The sequence below is a fragment of the Schistocerca serialis genome, chromosome 1 (assembly GCF_023864345.2).
Source record: "Schistocerca serialis cubense isolate TAMUIC-IGC-003099 chromosome 1, iqSchSeri2.2, whole genome shotgun sequence".
In the NCBI taxonomy this organism is placed as follows: Eukaryota; Metazoa; Arthropoda; class Insecta; order Orthoptera; family Acrididae; genus Schistocerca; species Schistocerca serialis.
Genome location: NC_064638.1, coordinates 465,852,356 through 465,859,147, shown reverse-complemented (window position 1 = coordinate 465,859,147; position 6,792 = coordinate 465,852,356). Strand labels below are relative to the sequence as shown.

At 42.1% G+C, this 6,792-nt stretch overlaps 1 pseudogene; it reads left to right on the top strand.

Moving 5' to 3' along the window:
- The first annotated feature begins 509 nt into the window (after positions 1-509).
- On the top strand, positions 510-627 carry LOC126427554 (5S ribosomal RNA; annotated as a pseudogene).
- The last annotated feature ends 6,165 nt before the right edge of the window (positions 628-6,792 follow it).

Genomic DNA, 6,792 nt, shown 5'->3' with positions numbered 1-6,792 from the left:
TACTTCGTGACCATAATTCCTGATGTTAACTTTCTTGTTGTTCTTATTTCTGCTACTTTTCAGTACTTTCGTCTTTCTTCGATTTACTGTCAGTCCTTATTCTGTACTTATTAGACTATCCATTCCATTCAGTAGGTCATGTAATTCTTCTTCACATTCACTCAGGATAGCAATGTCATCAGCAAATCGTATCATTGATGTCCTTTCACCTTGAATTTTAATTCCTCTCCTGAACCTTTGCTTTATTTCCATCATTGCTCCTTCGACGTACAGATTTTAACAGTAGAGGCAGACTACATCCCAGTCTTACACCCTTCTCAATCGGAGCACTTCGTTTTTGGTCCTCCACTCTTAATATTCCCACTTAGCTCGTATACATATTGTACAGCTTACCCCTGTTTTTCTCAGAATTTTGAACATCTTGCACAATGTGACACTAACGAAAACTTTTTTCAGGTCAGCAGACTGTATGAAGGTGTCTTGATTTCTCTTTAGTCTTACTTTTATTGGCCAACGGCCTTGCCGCAGTGGTAACACCGGATCCCGTCAGGTCGCCGAAGTTAAGCGCTGTCGGGCTGGGCTAGCAATTGTATGGGTGACCATCCGGTCTGCCGAGCGCTGTTGGCAAGCGGGCTGCACTCAGCGCTTGTGAGGCAAGCTGAGGAGCTACTTAGTTGAGAAGTACCGGCTCTGGTCTTGGGAACTGCCATAAGGCCTGGAGAGCGGTGTGCTGACCACAAACCCCTCCATATCCGCATCCAGTGACGCCTGTGGGCTGAGGATGTCACGGCGGCCGGTCGGTACCTTTCGACCTTCATGGCCTGTTCGGTAGGAGTTACTTTCATTATAAGTCGAAACGCCGGAATTGGCTCTCTGGTGCCTTTACTTTTCCTAAAACTAAACTGATCATCATCTAACACATTCTCAATTTTCTTTTCCATTCTTCTGTATATTATTCTTGTAAGCAGCTTGCGTGCATGAGCTGTCAAGCTGATTGTGCGATAATTCTCACACTTACCGGCTCTTGCAGTCTTCGGAATTGTGTGGATGACATTTTTCGAAAGTCAGATGGTGCTGTATGTCCCCAAGCTCATACATTCTATGAACCAATGTGAGTAGTCGTTTTTTTTTTTTTTTGCTGTTTTCCCCCATAATATTACAAATTCTGAAGGAATATTGTGTATCCCTTCTGCCTTACTTGATTTTATGTCCTACAAAGCTCTCATTAATTCTCATTCTGGTACTAGATACCATTTCTCTTCAATATCAACTCCTGTTTCTTCTTCTATCACATCAGACAAATCTTACCCTTCATAGAGGCTTTCAATGTACCCTTACCATCTATTCCCTCTCTCCTCTACATTTAACAGTGCAATTTCCGTTGCACTCTTAATGTTCCCATCCTTGCTTTCAATTTCACCGAAGGTTGTTTCAACTTTTCTACATGTTGACTCACTCGTTCCTACAATAATTTTTCAGTTTCTTCACATTTTTCATTCAGGCATTTCATCTTAGCTTCCTGCACTTCCTATACAATTCCTTCCTGCGACTTGTATTTCTGGATTCCTGAATTTCTCTCAAAATTTTTGTACTTTCTTCTTTCGTCGATCAACTAAAGTACTTCTTCTCCTACCAATCGTTTCTTCGCAGTTAGCTTCTCTATACCTATGTTACTCTTTCCAACTACTGTGACTGCTCTTTTTAGAGATGTTCAAAATGGGTTCAAATTCCTCTGAGCACTATGCGACTTAACTTCTGAGGTCATCAGTCGCCTAGAACTTAGAACTAATGAAACCTAACTAACCTAAGGACATCACACACATCCATGCCCGAGGCAGGATTCGAACCTGCGAGCGTAGCGGTCTCTGGGCTCCAGACTGTAGCGCCTAGAACAAGCACGGCCACTCCGTCCAGCTTTTAGACATGTCCAGTCCTCCTCAACTGTACTCCCTACAGGGCTATTCTTAACTGCTGTATCTACAGCCTTAGAGAACTTCGAGCATATATCTTCATTCTTCAGTACTTCTGTATTCCACGTCGTTGCATATTGATTTTTCCTGACTAATCTTTTAATCTTCTGCCTCTTCATCAATAAAATATTGCGATCTGAGTCTGCCTCTTCTCTCGGGCACCATTTACGATCCAGTGCGTGACTTCGGAATCTCTGTGTGACCATGATGTAATCTAAGAGAAATCTTCCCGAATCACCCGGACTTTTCCAAGTATATATCCTCCTCTTATATTTCTTGACCAGAGTGTTCACTGTTATTAGCTGAAATTTATTACTTTTAGGTTATAGAGTCCCAGGAAGTCACATAATGGGCGTTCATCTGAAAGGGGGCAGGTCAAAGACATTAACGTAGTTGCAGAAACGATCGGTATTGACGTATCTCTGCTGGGAAAGAACCAGAGCTCCAAGCACTAATAGAAAGTACTGATGCTCAAATAGTTCTAGGTACGGAAATCTTGCTAAAGCTGGAAACGACCTAACAATGTTCAGAAAGGAGAGTTTAAATACTGTTGGTGGCGGAGTATTTATTGCTGTCAGAAGTTGTTTGCCTTGTAGTGAAATTGAAGTAGATAGTTTCTGCGAAACACTATGGGTAGAAGTTATACTTGACAATCGAACTAAACTATTAATTGGATAGTTTTAGCGACCCCCCCCCCCCCCCCCCCCACTCAGAAGGCGTAGTTGCTGAACAGTTCAAAGAAAACCTGATTCTCATTGCAAATAGGTGACCCATTCATACAATTTGGTCGGTGGTGACTTCAATCTACCCTCGATTTGCTTGAAAAGTTATACGTGTAAACCCAGTGGCAGGCATAAAACATAATCCGAAATTGTACCGAATGCTTTCTCAGAAAATTATTTTGAACAATTAGTACATGAGCCCACTCGAAGCGTAAATGGTTGCGAAAGCCTACTTGACCTCTTAGCAACAAATAATCCTGGACTAATGGGGAATATGATGACGAATACAGGGATTAGCGACCACAAGGTAGTTGCTGCTAGATTGAATACCGTAACTCCTATAACCATCGAAAAGAAACTCAAAGCATATCTATTTGAAACAAAGCGATAAAAATGCTCTTAACGCCTTTTTAAGAGACAATCTGCACTCCCTCCGATCTCAACATGTAAGCGTAAAACAAGTGTGGTATGATTTCAAAGACATAGTATCGACAGCAGTTGAGAGATATATACCACATTAATTAATAAGCAATGGCACTGATCCCACATGGTACACATAACTGGTTAGATCGCTGTTGCACACGCAACGAATAAAGCATCCCAAATTTAAAAGAACGCAAAATCCCCAAGATTGGCAAATTTTTGCAGAAGTTGGAAATACAGCGCGTACTTCAATGCGAAATGCCTTCAATAATTTCCACAACGAAACTCTGTGTCGGAATTTGGCAGAAAACCCAAAGAGATTCTAGTCCTACATAAACCACACCAGTGGGAAGACGCAATCAATACTTTCACTTTGCGGTAACAACGGTGAAGTCACTGATGACAGTGCCACTAAAGCATAGTTATTAAACACTGTTTTCCGAAACTCCTTCAGCAAAGAAGACAAGGTAAATATTCCTGAAAACCAGTCAAGAACAACTGCCAAGATGAGAAACATAGAAATAGATAGCGAAGCAGCTTAAATCACTTAATAAATGCAAGGCCTCCGGTCCAGATGGTGTACCAGGTTCCTTTCAGAGTATGCTGATGCAATAGCTATGTATTAAGAAATTATATACAACTGCTCGCTCACAGAAAGTTACGTACCTAAAGACTGGAAAACTGCTTAAGTCACACCAATACCCAAAAAGGGAAATAGGAGTAATCTGCAATATTGCAGGCCCATATCACTAAATTCGATTTGCAGTAGGGTTTTGGAGCATACGCTGTGTTCGAACATTATGAATTACCTCGAAGAACCGATTTATTGACACATAGTCAGCACGGATTCATAAAACATCGTCCTTGTGAAACACAACTAGTTCTTTATGTTCATGAAGTAACGAGTGCTATTGACAGGGGATGTCAAATTGATTTAATAATTTTAGATGTCCACAAGGCTTTCGACACCGTTCCTCAAAAGCATCTTCTAATCAAACTGCGTACCTATGGAATACTGCCTCAGGCGTGCGACTGGATTCGTGATTTCATCTCAGAAAAGTGACAGTTCGTAGTAATAGACGGAAAGTCATCGAGTAAAACAGAAGTAGTATCCGGCGCTCCACAAGGAAGTGTTATAAACGCTCTATTGTTCCTGATCAATATTAACGGCAGAAGTGGCTATCGGAATAGCCGTCGTAGCGTGTTTGCAGATGGTGCTGTCATTTATCGTCATCAGATGACCAAAACGAATTGCAAAATTATTGAGATAAGATATCTGTAGGGTGCGAAAAGTGGTAATAGAGCCTGAATAGCGAAAAGTGTGAAGTTACTCACATGAATAATAAAAGAAATACGCAAAATTTCGATTACCCGATAATTGACACAAATATTAAGGCTGTAAATTTAACTAAGTACTTAAATATTACAATTACAAGTAACCTAAATTGGAACGATTACTTAGATAATGTTCTGTATAAACCAAACTAAAAATTGTGATTCATTAGAAGAACTCTTAGAAGGAACAACAGATCTACTAAAGAGACTGCTTACACCACGCTTGTCCGCCCTATTCTGGAGTATTCCTGTGCCATGTGGGATCCGCATGAGATGGAACTGACGGATGACGTCAAAAATGTTTAAAGGAGTGCTGGTCGGTTCGTATTATCGCGAAATAGAGGAGATGACATGACATGTTAATTGTACTGGCTACCACTAAAACAAAGGCGTGTTTCCCTGCGACGGGATCTTTGCAGAAATTTCTATCACCAGTTTCTCCTTCGATTGCAAAAATATTCTGTTGACACTCACCTACATAGGGAGTAATGATCATCACAATAAAATAAGAGAAATCGGGGCTTCTACAGAAAAAATTATGTGCTCGTTTTTCCCGCGCGAAGTTCGGGAATGGAACGGGACTGAGACTGCTTGAAGGTGGTTCAATCAACCCCCTGCCAAGCACTTTACTGTGAATCGCAGAGCAATCACGTAGACGTAGATGTATATAAACGGAGTAACCATATCTCCTCTCTGAGTCCTCGTCCCAGTCCTTATTCTCCTGTAGCCTTTTCTTCGACTCCTCCCCCAACAGTTACATTCCAGTCCGCCATGACTATCAGATTTTAATCTCCTTCTACGTACTGTACTGCCCTTTCAATGTCCTCTTTTATTTCCTCTATCTTTTTATCTTATGTTCGCGACGTCGGCATGTATACCTTAAATATCGTTGTCGGTGTTGGTTTGCTGGCGATTTTGATAAGAACAACTCTATCACTGAAATATTCACAGTAACACAACGTCTGGCCAACGTTCCTATTCATAACGAGCCCTACTCCCATCATACCGTTTTCCGCTGGTGTTGAGGTTGCCCCACACTCATCTCAACAGAAATCCTTGTCTTGTTTCCGTTTTACTCCACTGACCACTATTATATCTAGACTGAGCCTTTCGCATTTCCCTTTTCAGATTTGTCTGCTTTCCTACCACGTTCAACTTTCTGCCATTCCGTGCTCCGACTCTTAGAACGGTATCGTTTCGTTGGTTATTCATGCTTTTTCTCGTGGCCACCTCCCCTTTTTCTGTCCCCTCCCGGAGGTCCGAATGCGGCACTATTCCGGAATCTTCTGCCAATGGAGAGATCATTATGACGCTTTTTCAGTTACAGGCCATATGTCCTGTGGATACTCGATATGTGTATTTAATGCAGTGGTTATAGTTGCCTTCTGCAGACTCATGTCGTTGATCATTACTGATTCTTCCATCTTCAGTGGCAGTTTCCACCCTAACGATAAGGGAGTGTCCTGAACCTTTGTCCACTCCTCTACCTCTTCGACAAGGGCGTAGGCAGAATGAGAATGACATCTTATGCCGGAAGTCTTCGTCCCCAGTGGTGGCTATTAATCAAAATTCAAGTGGTGGCGAATTTCTAACCCGGGACAGAGGATGTTTTGACTACTAATCATTGGGGCTACCGCTAGACCAAGATTGCATCTCCAGGGATATCGCGCCGAATACTGGGTAAGGATTTTTGGAGCAGTGAGAGAGGAAGATGGCTGGAGAGTAAGGACAAATGTAGAAATACAAACACTTTTTCGACAGATGGATATTGTTGTTAAAATTTAGCAGGGAAGAATAAGATGGGCAGGACATATACAGAAAATGCCAGAAACTCGGAGTGTCAAGAAAGTTTGTATGGGGAAACCTGACGGTAGAAGGAGAAGAGGTAGACCCAGGAAAAGGTGGCTGGATGATATGGGAGAAGATCTAAAGGCGATGGGAATAAGAAAATGGAGAATGAAGGCGATGGACAGAGAAGAATGGAGGCAGGTGTTACAGGGGACCAAGGTTCGTCAAGGACTATAGAGCAAACCAAGAACAATAAGAAGAATACTGTCCAATTTGTGCGTTAGATGGTCAAACTCCCGAGACGGCTGGTGGACCCTGCCTATAAAGCACCAAACGTTATCAGTTGAGGAGAGATCTGGCTACCTTCCTGGCCAAGGTAGAATTAGACAAACGCGAAGACAAGCAGTATAAACTGTAGCCATATGTGTGCTGGCATTACCTTGCTGGATAGAACGTCAAGAAGGCTTGCTCTGAAGGACAACAAAACATGGTGTACCGTGGTGCAGTAAGGGTGCCGTGGATGGCAAGCAATTGAGTCTTGCTGTGAAATGAAA